The sequence below is a fragment of the Lathyrus oleraceus genome, chromosome 1, assembly GCF_024323335.1.
Source record: "Lathyrus oleraceus cultivar Zhongwan6 chromosome 1, CAAS_Psat_ZW6_1.0, whole genome shotgun sequence".
NCBI classification, from domain to species: domain Eukaryota; kingdom Viridiplantae; phylum Streptophyta; class Magnoliopsida; order Fabales; family Fabaceae; genus Lathyrus; species Lathyrus oleraceus.
Window position 1 is genome coordinate 98,298,506 of NC_066579.1, and position 16,149 is coordinate 98,314,654.

Consider the following 16,149-nt stretch of genomic DNA (forward strand, 5'->3'; position numbering starts at 1 on the left):
GGTTTATGAATAATGGATTCAGAGCTTTCCGCGCTACCCCCACATTCAAAGATCCCACTGATTATCTAGATTGGTTGAAGAAGGTAGAGAAAGCTAAATCTCAGGACTGGAAAGACACATGCATTTATGACCTGATTATGTTGTCGAAGCTAGATTTAAAGTATAATACCTCTATGTTGATTTCTTCATTGTAGTTTTGGGACAATACACACTATACCTTTCACCTTCCTTGTGGTATGGCCACGCCAACCCTCTTTGACCTGACCGCTATCACAGGGCTAAAACCTATTTGACATACCTATGATCCTGACATTGATGTTACGAACATCATAGCCTTTTCGACCACCCGAGCATCAAATTCGAAGCACATTGCCCATTATCATGATAAAGATACTGACACCTTCTCCGACGTGGAGCATATAGCTTTCTTGTCCGTGTGGCTGTCTCATTCTGTCTTATGTTCGAAATCCTTGCAAGTTGCCAAGAAATATCTCACTTTGGCGAATCAACTACATCCTGGGCATGATATTTGTCTAAGTGAGATGATCTTGACAAGTCTATATGAGTCATTGGGCGGTGGAGTCGCTCAATTGAAAAATTTGGGCGACAAAGGGAATATTCTCCTTTCTGGCCCTTTTTGGCTATTGCAACTCTCGCTCAATGCCACTTTTGAGGCTAGTCTGCCGAACAAAGGCCTCGTTGACGAAGAGGCTGGGGAGATTAAAAACAGAAGGGTCGAAGGCACGAGACTGGCTCAGCTGACTCCTAATGATGAAGGACAAGTCCTTCAACCGACTTACATGAGCTACATAATGATGTTCGCCAAGCGCCATGTTTTCACTTCGAGCATGGCCCCATTTTCCTTCAGAAAGTACGGTCCAAAATGGTTTACCAGGACTTTCCTATCTCCATCCAAGAAACAAGAAACATAATCTTTACTGACTTCGGGAAGCCTTTTTGACCCCCAGGATTCTAACCCTTTGACTTAATCCTTCAAAGGTTCAAGTTACTTTGACAACCTATCAACCCAACCTTGTCGCTCGACAATTTGGGTTAATTCATGCTCTTCCAAAGTGCCTGTATGACAAAAAAGGTAGTCTTCTCCATAATACAGTCCACAATGAAGCTACTTCCCTTAAGCAAATAACCAGATACACTGGCAGAACCCAACTCACTCTGTTTAACTTCGAGCCTAACTTCCTCTACAGTCGAGAGTTTGGGAGATGGTGGACTAAATACTACATTGAGGAATTCTGTGATGTCTCCCTTCATTCAACTTTTTGACAAAGTTTTTCTTCTTGTGCAGGAAAAGACCAGAAAATGTACTTACACGCTTATAAAAGAAATCCAAGCTTTTCAAAACTACTTTGAAACTGCCTATAAGCCTGATGATCTTAGTCGAACCATCCGCGAAGCAGCTGCCACCCTCAAAGATTTTTTTTCAAAGAAAATGGAAAATCTAAAGATTCCTTCATACGTTCCCCATGAGAAATGCTATGAAGTGGCTCTTGAATTATTTCCCCCAAGATTTCCTCCACTGCCTAATGCTGACTTTAGAGTGGCCCTTGCCCCTCCATTTCTAGATTGGTTTATTTGTGGAGACTCCATTAAAATACTTCGACAACAGCCTCATAAAAAATCTCAGTGGGTGGTTGCGACTAAGCATACTCTAGACAGTTTCAAAGGGCATCTTCATATAGGGATCGAAGATGTCCGAATCGAATCGGACATATATGAAGGTGTGACACAAGAGGTTTCCCTCGAAGCAAATTCCTTTTTCAGGCTATTTAATCTTAGCTAACAATAACTTCTTTATGTTACTTTCTTATTTAGCCATCAGAGTTCCACCTAAGAAACCCACCAACAGGAAGCCAGTCGAATCGAAGACTGAGGGAGGTAGCCTATAAAGTTATACTTTTGCTTTCTCATTTCTTTTTTGATTTTGGTTAAGTTTAATGATGTTGACATTCCCATTCTTAACCGAGGCTACTCGAAAACCTCCTGTAAGCCCCATCAAAATCCAAAAACCTGCTGAAATCCCCATCATCTGAAATAGGCTCTATGAGTGAGATTAACCAACCTTCTTCTGGTGGCCTAGATGTTTTACCACCGAAGACTACTACTCAACATTCTCACACTAGCGACTCAGATCATGAAACTGCTTCGATCGAAGCAGGTGAGGCTAGAGGGAACCCATAACCCATGGTTGTGGATGAATTGGTTGAAGAGGGAGATACTCCTGAAGACGATTTATACAACGTCGAAGAAACAATCAATCCCTAGGGGGAAGGTGTCAACGTCGAGGATACGGTTATGGAGGAGGAGAACGAAGGAAACCAAATCACAGTCCCTGGTGATGACAAAGGCTTTGAAGGGAGGGAGGCTGATACAGGCGAAGGGCAAGCTCAACATCAAACTCTTGTTACTCCAACTATTGCAGTTATTCCAATAGGAGGAGTTTCGACAAGTAGTATTGGGGGCCTTTCTGTAGAAAGACTGGCTATTCTGAAACGAAGCCAACCTCTTGAGTATTTGAAGGCTATGTTAAGCTTCAGGGAAAGTTCCTCTGACAAAAGCCTTAGCACTGCTCCGGTGTCTGAAGATCAACCTTCGAGCACTTCTACAGATGAAGTACTTTCCAAGATTAAAGACAAAGTCTTCAAAGGTGACTTGTTCCTACTGCTGCTGGTTGATCCTTCTGCCCTTTTGACCCTAAAGGATCTTCTGAACCAAGTTGACCTGCTGGAAACTTCTCTTGAAGTTGCCAATGTTATATTGGAGATATGTACTCTGATCTACCAAGCTATCGCAGATCATAAGTTGCTACGTCAATTTATAGGAGAAATTGAGAAGAAGTCTGGTTCTAAGGCTGCTGCCTGGGATGCTGCCACCGAGACTACCAACAAGGCGATGTAATTGGAGCAGACTAAATAAAAGAACAAAGAAAAGATTGAAGGCCATGATCGTGACATTGATTCTTGGAGGAAACAAATAGAAGAACTTTAGGCGAAGGTTTCTGATGCAGAAAAAAGAAAAAGTAAACTCTTAGAGTTTGATGATGCTTTAATGGCTAAAGAGCTAGAATTTGGCATGGAGTTCGTCGAACAGGCTCGACAACTTGAGTCTGACCTCAAACTCCTCCAATCAAAGAGATCTTTATGTGAGAAACGTTTGGAGCTTCTTAAAGGCAAGTGCCTTTGGATCAAGGCCAACCTTCCTTTCTAGTTTTTTCTCCTTTCCATTTTGTCTATTTTTAATGTAATGAGAAATTTTAATTATAATGAATATTGGCCCTTTGGGCCTTTGAATCTAATGTAACCATTTTGCATTTTTACCATATTGGCTTTGATCCGCTTATATATAACTATTCATCTCTTATTTTTATCTCTTGGATTACTGGTCTATATTTTTTTTAAATATTTCCAATTTACTCTTAGAATCCTCCTATCTTCATTAAGCTCTTCGATTTCGTAGGCACCATTAGAAAATACCTGCAAAATATGAAAAGGGCCTTCCCACTTTGGGGACCACTTTCCTAAGGCTCTATCCTTTCTATCCATTGGAAGGATCACTTTCCAGACCAAGTCTTCAAGCGAAAAACTTTTTGACTTTTACCCTCTTGTTATAAGAGATTTCTATTCTCTTCTTCTGCCGTTTTAATAACTCCAAAGTATTTAACCTTTCTTCATCTAAGTCAACCAATTCATCCAGCATCATGTTCCAATATGACCCTGTTGGAAATTCATGGTGCCTTTGAATCCTTATAGATTGTAAGTGAATCTCTACTGGTAGAACAACATCATGGCCAAAAGTTATCCGAAAAGGGGTCGACTTAGTGGCTTCTTTGGGAGAGGTACGACATGCCCACAAAATCTGATCTAGAGTTTTGTGCTAATTTCTAGGCTTCTCCCCCACATGATTTTTAATCAAACCATTGATCACTTTATTGGCAGCTTCAACTTGTCCATTAGCCTGAGCATAATAAGGCGCCAGAGTTAATAGTTTGAAACCTATTTATTTAGAAAATTCTTGCATTTTTTGACTAGTGAATACTGACCCTTGATCTGTTGTGACAGTCTCTGGGATTCCAAATCTATAAATAATATACTTTTGGATAAACTCGATCACATCCTCCTGATTCACGTTTGGTAAGGGTATAACTTCGATCCATTTCGTAAAATAATCAATGCTCACCAGTATATATCTTTGACTTTTAGATGATGGTGGTCGAATTTCCCCAACTAAATCTAAAGCCCAACCTCTAAATGGCCAAGGCTTGATGATAGAGTGCAATTCACTTGCAGGAGCATGTTGTATGCCTGCATGGATCTGAAATTCTTGGCACCCCTTTGCAAATATAATACAATCTTTCAACATGGTAGGCCAATACATCCCTTGGTGAAACAAAAGCCATTTCATCTTATGACCAATATGGTGTGCCCCACACGCCCCACTGTGGACAGTCAAAAGGGCTAAATATGCGTCTGACTCACTAAAACACTTAAGCAAAACTCCCTCAGGAGACTTTTTAAACAACTCTATACTAAAAAAAACATAACTTAATGTCTGATATGTGGTTTTTTGATCAGCAGACGCCGTTGGATTCTGTAGATATACCACTATTGGTTTTCTCCAATCTTCATCTGTCAAATTATCTACTGCCAATATTTCAAAGTTCCCTTCATCAGCGTATCCCAACTTCGTCCTTTCTAAGTCTAAAGGGGTTAATCTGGTTGCCACAACCTTTCCTCTATCTTCGATGACTTGTTGCAACCTTTCTTTTGAAATTTTATACCCAGATGCAATCTGAGCCAAATCGTTAGCCACTTAATTTTCTAGTCGAGGTATGTGTCGAATAGTAGTCATTTCAAATCTTTTTAGCAATCGACTGGCTATTATGAAGTACATGATTAAATTCTCCTTAATACATTTGTATTCTTGTGTGATCTGTTTTATGACTAACTCTGAGTCACCCATTATTTCGACTCGAGTTGTCCCCAATTCCAACAATATTTCAAGTCCGGCTATGAGGGCTTCATATTCAGCCTCATTGTTTGAGCAGAGACCCTCCACTATGTACTTGAATCTTGTTGGAATTTTATTAGGAGAAATAATTAGAACTCATATGCATGTCCCATCCTTGTGATTGATTAGACCCATCGAAGTACAACTTCCAAGGTTCTAATTCGAGATAGTCTAGTGCATTCGCATCTATGGAGTGGTCGACTATAAAGTCTGCTACCACTTAACCTTTAACCGCCCTTAGTGGCATGTATGTTAAAGAAAACTCGGTTAACGCTAATGCCCATTTCCCAATTCGACTATGCAAAATTGATTTGGATAACATATGTTTAATATAATGCTTCAACTTTGTACAAGAGAAATACAAGCATAAACACAATTTTTCAAGTATGCTATACCTAGTTTTTGCATCATTTAAGACCATACTGAGGTAATAAATGGCTCTTTCGACACCATTATCATCCTCTTGAGCCAACGTGCTCCCTAAAGTCTTGTCAGACGCAGATATATACAGTCTCATACTTTTATTTCTACAAGGGGGCATCAGGATTGATGGATGACTCAAGTATGCTTTAATCTTATCAAATGCTTCTTGTTGAGCTTGCCCCTATTCGAACTCGTCCTTGTTGAGTCGAAGCAATGGTGAAAAAGCTTGCGTCTTCCCACTTAGGTTTGAGAGGAATCTCCTCAGGAAATTGATCTTGTCTAGTAGTGACTGCAATCCTTTCTTTTTTGATTGCGCTTTCGCTTCTATTATGGCCTTGGTCTTATTTTAGTTTATTTCAATCCCCTTCTTGTGGACCACAAAGCCTACAAAATCCCCAACCTTCACAAAAAAAAGCGCATTTTAGAGGATTCATTTTTAGACCATTCCTTCTCATCCTTTCAAAGGATATTCGAAGATGGTCAATATGACTCTTCCCTGAAACAGACTTAATGATAATATCATCTATGTAGATTTGAATAAAAGTCTATAAAATCATGAAAGATCGAATTCATCGCTCTTTGATAGGTTGCCTCAGCATTTTTCAAACCAAAAGGTATCACCACCCATTCGTAGGTGCCTAAGGCTCCAGGGCATTGAAATGCTATTTTTGGGACATCCTATTCTACAATAAATATTTGATTATACCCAGAATATCCGTCGAGCATGCTTAAATATTCATAGCCTACAACGGAATTGACTAACATTTCTGCCACATGCATTGAATATTCATCCTTTGGGGTTGCAGTATTTAGGTCTCTAAAATCTATGCAAACCCTTAAAGTACCATTCTTTTTTACAACAGGAACAATATTAGCTAGCCATTTGACATACCTGGCTGTGCGAATGAAATTGCAGCGAAGGAGCCGTTCGACTTCTCCTTTAATCTTCGAAAGTATTGCTGGTATAAATCGCCTTGGATTATGCTTCACAGGCTTCTTTCCAGGCTTGATTGGAAACTTCAATTTGACTAGCTCTCTACTTAAACCAGACATTTCATCATAGTCCCATGTGAAACAGTCCTTGAACTCTCTCAGCAACTGGATTACTTCGACCTTTAGTTAAGGGTGGATATTGGCACTAATGTAAGTTGGCCTTTTTATCAATCCCTCTCCCAATTCTACTTCTTCAAGGGGATCCTGAGCCAACATTTTAATGTTTGTTGCTAACGGATCCTTCTCGAAACCCAAAGGCTCATCATCATAGATACCGTCGAGCCGCTGGTCTTGCTCTTCATTCTGACCCATGTCAGGTGGCATCGAGTCAAAGTCCTTCCCAGGACCTATTAGGTGAGAAGCTTCACTGGCTTCGACAACCATGTTTTTTACTTCGACCTCTAAGGCCAATTGTTTCTTGTTTTCGGCTATGTAAGCTAAAATCCTTTTTAGCGCCGCAAACTCAGTCATCATTATTGAATTCACTTCCCCAACCCGTGGGTTCAATTCCAGACGCTCATAAATATCCAAAGTCGTCTTCGCTTACTACTTCTCTGTCCTAACGAAAACCAGCATAAGGGTGTAGTGACAGGGAACAATAAGCGTTGTCATCAGGGGTGAATGCAAAATCGGCCGAATCACAGAGAGCGATGTTGGCCAAATGATTATCGAATTGGCGTTTGTCGGTATGATTGATAGGGGTTTTGAAGTACCCCTGATCCGCCTCTATGTTTTCCATGATACCATCTGTGCGCCAAATTATTATCCTCTGGTGCATTGAGGATGGGACAACTCCTACTCCATCTATCCACTCCCTTCCAAGCAACATATTGTAGTTAGCCTTCGTTTCCATAATCATAAACATTGTGGATCTTGTGACCGTCCCTACTGTTAACTCGACTTGGATGACTCCAAGAGTGGAACCCACTTTACCTTCATAGTTGGTAAGCACCATATTATGAGGTTTGGCATCAGTATCATACTTGCCAATTTTCCTCAGCACACGATGAGGCGTTAAATTCACAATCGCTCCACAGTCCACCAATATTTTATTAATGGGGATGTCTTCGACTTTTCCAGTAATGAAGAGGGGTTTGAGATGGCTCCTCATGGCTTCATTAGTCTCTTGAAGAAGGCATTTTGCTCTTCAATGCAACCATTATTCATCACGTAGTAACATACTGGCTTATGAGCATCCATTTCTCTCTCTGTTATGTTGTCGGTATCTTAGACTTCAGTTATCCGATCGAATTCCCTGGGCATCACAGATACCACCCCAACTAGAATATCTAGCGAAGATTCCGACCCTGAGTTGAAGTTGTCAGTCAGCATTTCATCTTCAGCAACCACTTGATTATATCTTTCTCTAGCCATTTCTACTGGATCATTGAGCTTTCTTTTGACGAAACTTGAGTCTTCCCTTTGCTTCGCAGGTACGTTGGTGCTTGACTCAGCCTTTTCCTTCTTACCAGCTTCTCACTGGGCTTTCCTTCTCCTTTGTTCCCTCCGTCATTGAGACCTTGTCATAGGGTTTTTCCCTTTATAGTTCTCAGATACATGGGGAGTTCTTTTATCAGCCTAGAATTCTTTACGGTAAGCTAATGACGAACCCCTTTCGACTTCGAAGCTCTGCCATTTCCCTTGACCGAGTTTCCTGTCATCAGTTGGCTTGACCCACTTTCCATTCGACCCTTCGACACTAGGTTTGAAGGAAGTGGGTTTAGTGGTCGACCCTATTCACTTGGCTTCACCAAGTTTCACCATTGGCCGCCTTGGATCATGATACCTCCTGGGGTCAAAAGCCCTTCTGGGCTGAACAAACTGATGATTTTGAACAGCTTTGTGACCTTCTTGGTGATTCAGTCTCCTTACCCCTTCGAGATTTTGAGTTGCCTTCTTATCGAACACAACACTGCACCAAGGGCACAACACGACTTCCGATTTCTTCTTCTGACACCTTCGAAGGAAATCAAACAACGTTTCATCCTCTTTAGGGAAGGCGATTTTGTTATATTCTTCCTGTCGACATTCATCGTCAACTTCCATGGAGGTGTCTTGGGATATTTCGACCATATTGACATCTTCAATGATGTCCAACTTTTGGAATTGTAACTGAAGGCCCTCATGGCCTTGTCCATCTGTACGAAACCATCAGTGGTTTCCTTGGAACCTTCAGCGTCCTGAGCGTCAGAGACATCATCATTTTTGTTGGTGATATCTCCCACAACTTTTTGAATGAAATCATTAAGAGATTCCTGCTCGAAGTATTCAGAAACCTTTGCCATAACAGGTTCATTGACAAAGTCCCCAGAAACTTTAGTCATGTCGAAATCTTCAGTGACTTCAACAAGGTTCACTTCTTCTGGCTTCGTGTAATGGGCCTCAGCTACTTGCAGAGTGTCGGAGTCGATCTTCATCTGGCTCCGTGTTTTGTCTCTGAATTTGAGTCTCCCTTCCTGGATGGCATTTTGCACAAGATCCCTGAAAAGAAAAAATTGAGACGTTTTATGACCCAGAAAACCATGGTATTTGCAAAACCATCTTTTATTTCTTTGTTCTTAAGGAGGTACTTTAGCACCTGGAGGTACTATCATTTTACCATCCTTAACTAATAAGTCGAAAATTTCGTCACATTTTGTAACGTCAAAAGTATAAGTTTTCTTGGGAAATTTGTCATTGTTTTCTGGTTCGACAGGGTTTTTCCCAGTCGAAGGCGCCAAAACTTTACACACATACGACGACCCTTACGTCAATTCAGCAAGGTCGATCTCATTATCATCGAGGTCTGAAAGTCCACGACAAGAACCTTCATCATCATTTCTGAAATCGACATAGGCAACCATTTTACCTTTATTCTCCCTAGCCTTTTCTTCCTTCAAATGTTCTAACTGTCAAACTCTATCAGCCAGTTGGGCCATATCTCTTAGGTATTGGGTATCTAATTTCTTCCTAATCGAATAGTCAAGGTCCCCAGCGGCCATTTCGACCAGTTCATGCTCTGGTATTTGTGTAAAACACCTAGATTTGAGCAATTGAAACCTATTCAAATAGTCATCAATTGGCTCAGTAAACTTTCGTTTGATACTAGCCAAATCCTTCAAACTTATCTTTGTTTGTCCCATGTAAAACTGCTCATGGAACATTCTCTCCAGTTGGTTCCAAGTGTGGATCGAACTTTGGGGCAAGGTGGTGAACCATGTAAAGTCATTCTTTGTGAGCGAACTTGGAAAAAACTTTATCCTAAGGCTCTAATTGTTTGACATATCTCCTGCCTCAATTAAATATCTAGCCACGTGCTCGACAGTGGATTCAGTAGTATCCCCAGCAAACTTAGTGAATTTGGGGTTTTGGTTCTAGGGGGTGCTTCTGCCTGTAAGATATACTCTGACAGAGGTGATGTATAATTTGGCCTTCGAAGGCCGAAATTTACCCCATTTTGAACCATAATCCTCTCGACCATGGCCGCTAGATTATTATCTACTGCCAAATCATCGCATCGAACTTGCCGTATGATATCATTGACATTTTGGTTTCTATTTACCATTACTACCCTGGGTTCCCTGGGTATTTGTGGTTCGATCCTAGGGGGTACCGCTCTTCCCCCTTTATTTTGTGGGATCTGGTTGATAGTAAGTTCTTCTTCAAAGGTGGCCTCCTGATCCTCTCTTACCCAATCCCTAGGAGGGTGTCACTAAGGCTGCAATACACTAAGGAATTCAGACATTCACGCCACCTGCACTGTCATCTGTTGATTCGACTGAGTCGTATTTTGAATCAGAGGATTCAATATGGCGGTCAAGGTTTGGGTTAACATTTGGACCATCTCATGGTTACTTTTGTCCATCTGTTTCCTCCATATTGTTGCAGAGTTATTGGCAAGACTAGGTAGTTGTGTCTGGTGCCTCAAACTTGAAGATTGGTTAGTTTGACCCATGTTAACCCCAGATCTTTGTACTGGAGAATTTATATTAACCAATGGTTCTGAGAAAGTAGAACCAACATTGTGTAAATTGGCCATCACTGAATTCGGCATTCCGTATGGCTGTTCTCGATTACCAAATGGTATTGAGAAAACAGGGGGTACCAAAGGCCTATTTGGAGTATCCCTAATTGGTGGGGGAGTATGAGGAGGTCCCCTAGGCTCAATGTAGGTTAAAATTGGTTCAGTATGGGAATCGAATTCGTGGGCACCAAACTCACCATAGATGGAACTATTTCAGACACATCCATTATGGCCGTGTTTGCCCCTATCGAAGAAGAAGGGGGCGTTATGTTACTGGTTGATGGATTTTGAGAGTTTTGGTTATGTGGCGCATTTACATTTGCCATCCTCGTATGGGATTCTCTCCTTGGTCGTTGTTCATTATTTATGGCTACTTTACCACTTCTTAATAACATACAATAAATCCTTTCCCAACAAAAAAGGAAATAATGAGTTAACAATAAGAACTAGAAATAATTTAAAACGCTAGCACCATCCCACTGGGCGTGCCAATTTGTTTACCTTGAAAATTAGTAAACAACCGCCGATCTTCCAAATTTCTAAATTTGGTTACTTACAGGATCGATCAGATTGGTCCTAGGACATGTGCTAATTGTTTTTGAAAATAAGTTTTAGTAATCGTGAACACTTCGACAATACTCGTGGGACTAGTGATTAAAACTTTACAGTAAATGGATAATATGGATTAAAGAGAGAAATTGTAAAATACTATGATAATAACCAACTGGCAAAAGTAAATGTTTAAAACAAAGAAATCTTAAGACTGTAAAATGACGAAGTAAAAGAAGAGTGTTTAGAATAAAGGAGTAAAGAAATGTATTTCTGGAAGGAAAGTAAAGGTAAATTTGTATTGCTTTAAAATAACTAACACTGGTGTAAACAAACGTACATTCTGTGATTTACGATTCTTCTTCACACGCATACTTGGTAAATTTACAGACTCTGTACACACACTATCCTAACACTAAGACCCTTAATTTATACTGGATCGAAATAATCGTTTCTGATGGCCCTTCAATCACGTCGAGACACATGGCGCCTTGCATGGATGTAACTATCCATTATGCTCCATGTGTACTTTCAACAGTTTTAGATAAGAGCAAAATTCCCTTCTTTATTTGAATTTTAAATCTCCAATCGAAAACCATCTTCAACCACCTTAAGAGATATTTCTGAAGTCTCAACTACATGATGACTCTTATTACCATTATCCAGGCGAAACACCTCTATCTGGTCGAACATCATCTCCTGGTCGAAAACATTTATACATAGGATTTCCTTTTTGGTAATTCTTTAATGGGCGTCAAAATTATGAGCTAACAGTCCTACGCAACCTTCGTCAACATCGAATCAACAATCTTCTCAAACACAATCACATCCACACACTTATGAATGTAAAATAAAGCTTTCTTATCTTTCTTCCTCAACTCTCTATAACGTTCCTTTATGCTTCAGTTTCATCTGTTGCAACTGCTGCATTACCGTCATTGACAAGATCAACAACATCTTGAGCGTTAAACAACATACACATCTAAATCATCCATTGATTCCAATTCTTTCCATAAAATACTGGAAGCTTTGTATTCAAGCTTCCATTTCCACCGTTGATCTTTGATCTTGTGCAAGAATTCACTTAGATCTTACCAAACACTCATGTTTCCCAATCCCACAAAATAAAGTAATTTGATTATGTTACGATTTAGATCGTAATTTCAACGCGAATTCAAGAAACAAAACCAATCACACATGCATCACGTTCACTCGTGTTTCCCTTGGTGTTTTCCGTGGATCCGAACCGTAACTCTAGATACCAATTGTTGGTGCACAAGAGGAAAAAGATGAACATGATAAAGATGGAAGAGAGAAAAGAGAGAAATTGAATCGTAACTGACTTTCAAAGAGAAATTTATTGCAATGAAAATTATGTTACACTTACCTAACTGAACATAGGTTCAGTATTTGTACACACACTAAGACTTAGCTTTCAAACTAAATACATCTCAAATTAAAATTAGCTGACATTTAAATGAAACACTAATTGAATATTGGATTATGCTCCAATAAAATTAGACCGGGTCTAGAACTTGGAGTGGTCTTTATTGGGCTGTTTGGCCAATCCTTAAAATTACTACGTAAATCCTTGCTATCAAACATGAAATAAGAATTTGATGTGGAAATTCTATGACCATCCCCAAGGGAGTTATGTCAAGGAGATATCTTCTTGTTGAAAATTCTCTATGGAGAGAGGAAGAGTTTAGTGGGAGTTGGTGACCTTGGAAGCATGCTCATTAAATATATGTCTCGTCATCAATATGCTACTTTATGGAGAACTTCCATATGAATATAGGCGCATAAGATAGAGAGGCGAAACCCTTAGGGGTACTTTATTATTTTTATAATATCGAGACTATATTTAGAATATTGGTCGTGGATTTGGACATTTCCCTGATTTTTTCCCATAGATGTTGGTGTTCTTAGTTGCTTGTAAATGGGGGGGGGGGGGGGGGGGGAATCAATTACCCTTTTTTGTTTCATCATTCTAGAGCGTTATGACTCCCTTTGACTTCTAAGTTATTTCCTTACTCAACAATTTTCATGTGTTCTCTGCTCTTCTTTCCCATTCATGAGATATCTATTGGATCTCTGGTGGTTTTTCATTTCTTAACCCTTCAACAATTGCAAACATCCAAGGTTCCACTCCCATTCTTATTGTATTACTAGTTCTGTTCATTCTTGAGGTATGACCAACATATAAGACTGATATGTCTTGATCGTGAATTTGGTTAGTGACGATGAGTTTAGTGATCCATCCTCCCAAACCAAGGCGTAAGTGGTAGACCTACTAAATTTAGAAGCGTCATATGGAATCGTTAGGAACCCAAAGGTGATCCTTTGAGAGGATGGAAATAGAACCTATTGAAATGATGAGTCCTTACGGTGGTTAAAGAACTCACCTGGATTGAGACGAGAAAATTGCCCATAATAAGATTGACATCAGGGTGATTGCTCACAAAATTTATTTCCCAGCCCCAGTCTTGCCGAACCCAAAACACATAGATGATTTTAGGAATAAAAATAAGGTTTAAAGCTATATTAAAGCCCATAGGTGTTCTTTCAGTCATGCCCTCTCTAACAATGAGGTTAGGTGGTGGATTAAATCGGAGTCACGTGCTATTACTCATGGTATTAAACTTTTATCTATCGACCATGGTTTAATATTGGTGAGGAAGAGTCATTAGGATGTTAAGCTTCGTGTGGACACTTACTACTTGTATTAGGTTGATAAAAAAACTTTGGGAACAACTTCTATCTTTATTCACGAACTTGGGTCCTTCTTCGGATTAGGTGGGGTATTTTACCTCAAAAGTGACAACATGTTATGTAATAAATATGCAGGGTGTGTCCTACCTTTATACGAGTATCTCTTCTCCCGGATTGGATTCATGGTTCCTTTTAATAATTTTAAGGTTAAAGTTATAAACATCTAGGGGTTACCTTATCATTGTTATACCATGTGAGTTAGGCTTATACTAAAGTTTTCTAGTACTAGTGTGAATACAAGACTTATTTAAATGGAACCATATTTTACAGGTAATCAACGAAGCTCTTGATAATGTGCTTTTGATGATGAAAACTAAAAGGAATGTTTGATGATTCAATCTACCTGTATGGAAACTAAACTTGCATAACAACCTTTACAACCTATGAGGATTCAAATATCAAAGTGGTTACAGATGCATGTAGACAAGTTAGGGTTTGATGATCACTGAAAACATCATCTGATGGTGGTTTTTAACTTGATTAAATCAAAAGCCTCATACCCAAGAAGATTAAATCAATTTTTTATATGATTTTTTTACTTAACAAACCTTGAAGCTTCAAAGTGCGAAAGATGTGAGGTGTTAAAGGTCGCCTCGTCGCGTCTGAGTGAACTGTGTTTTGTAAAAACACATAGGTATTTTTTGTAAATTTATACGGCTAAACCACACTCACACTAAAACTAAATTGTAAGCCTTAATTTCATAAGAAAATATCCCTAAAATTGTTTTGGAGTTGTGCCAGTTGAATCAAGAATTGTCTGAATAGTTTTGGACTAAAATTGTACTGTCCAATTGATTAGCACTCATATCCAATCGACTGGGTTAGTGAAAAATCCATCCTTAAATTATTGTGATAGTGTCTTGATGAAAGGAAGCGTCTATGGATCTTTTCTTTAATTTTTAACTTTCCTAATTGATTATTTTCATGGCCACTAATCGATTAGAGAAAAATGCCCATCGATTGGTACATTAAATTTGGCCCATAGAATGTTCAAAGTCCGATCTTGAATACTTCATTGAGATGAAAGCTATTTCAGATGAAATAAATGCATATCTACTAATTTATTCTTGTTCTCGTTCTCACCCTTGCATATGTGAGGCTATGAGATCTACAAGACACTACATTCTTGAGGACCAAGTCATTCAATTTTTAAATGGATTGAATGATCAATTTTCTATGGTCAAAACTTAAGTATTTTTAATGGATTGCTTACCATGAATCAACAAGGTGTATTATTTAGTGGCACAAGAAGAAACTAATTGCAATTCCAATCATGTCATTGTATTCTTGCTAATGCATATGAGACCAAGAAGAGTTATGAACGAGGTAGAGGTATGAATCATGGTAAAAATAACTCAAGATATTACACTTATTGTCATAGATATGGTAACATAGTGGAATTTTGTTACCAAAATCATGGGTATCCTAATATCAACAAACCTATTTCATATGCCAATTCATACAACAACAATGGCATTGATTCTCACTAGCCTACTTCAACTTCAGATCTCAATCAACAAGACATTGTTGCTCTTGGTCTCACTCAAGAGAAATATGATCAGCTTATCTGCTTGCTTCAATAATAAAATTTGATTCCTTCAATAGGACATGACATTGGTTCAAGCACCAATCACATGAACACCTCCATTTTTTTTATCATATTGGTCATTCATCAGTTGATCCTCTTCAATCAGGTATCCCGAGTATCATTACTTGTTTCGTAAGTAACAACCATAATGTGTGGCTTCTTGACTCAGAAGCCAATGACCATATTTATTTCTCTAGATCTTATTTTATATCATATTATAGAATCAAACCAAAAAAAGTTCATTTGTCTAGTGGCAATTCAGACCTTGTTCACTATGTTGGTAATGTTCATTTTCACCATAACTTTACATTACTAATGTATTGTAATCACCTGAATTTAGACTAAATCTTATTTATATTTCTAAATTGTGTTAGTCTTTAACTTATCATGTCCAATTCACCACAAATTCTTGTCATATACAGGATATGAAGACCTTGAAGATGATTGGTTTGGTTGAGCTAGTGAATGGGTTATACCAGTTGCAAATGGATCCAAAAATTATAAATCTAACCAATCTTCATATCCCTCAGAACCTAAAAAATGTAAACACATTTGATATATCCAATTGTAATATGTTTATTCCTTTATCTTCCTTATGGAATTTCAGACTTGGCATATTATCTAGCACTAGATTGACACCCATGACACACTTGTATCCTGATATTTCACACAATAAATCAAATATTTATGACGTATGCCATTTTTTCAAACAAAGGAAGTTACATTTTCAAACCAGTACTTCTCATGCTAAATCCAAATATGATTTGTTACACTTTGATATTTTGGGCCCCCATTC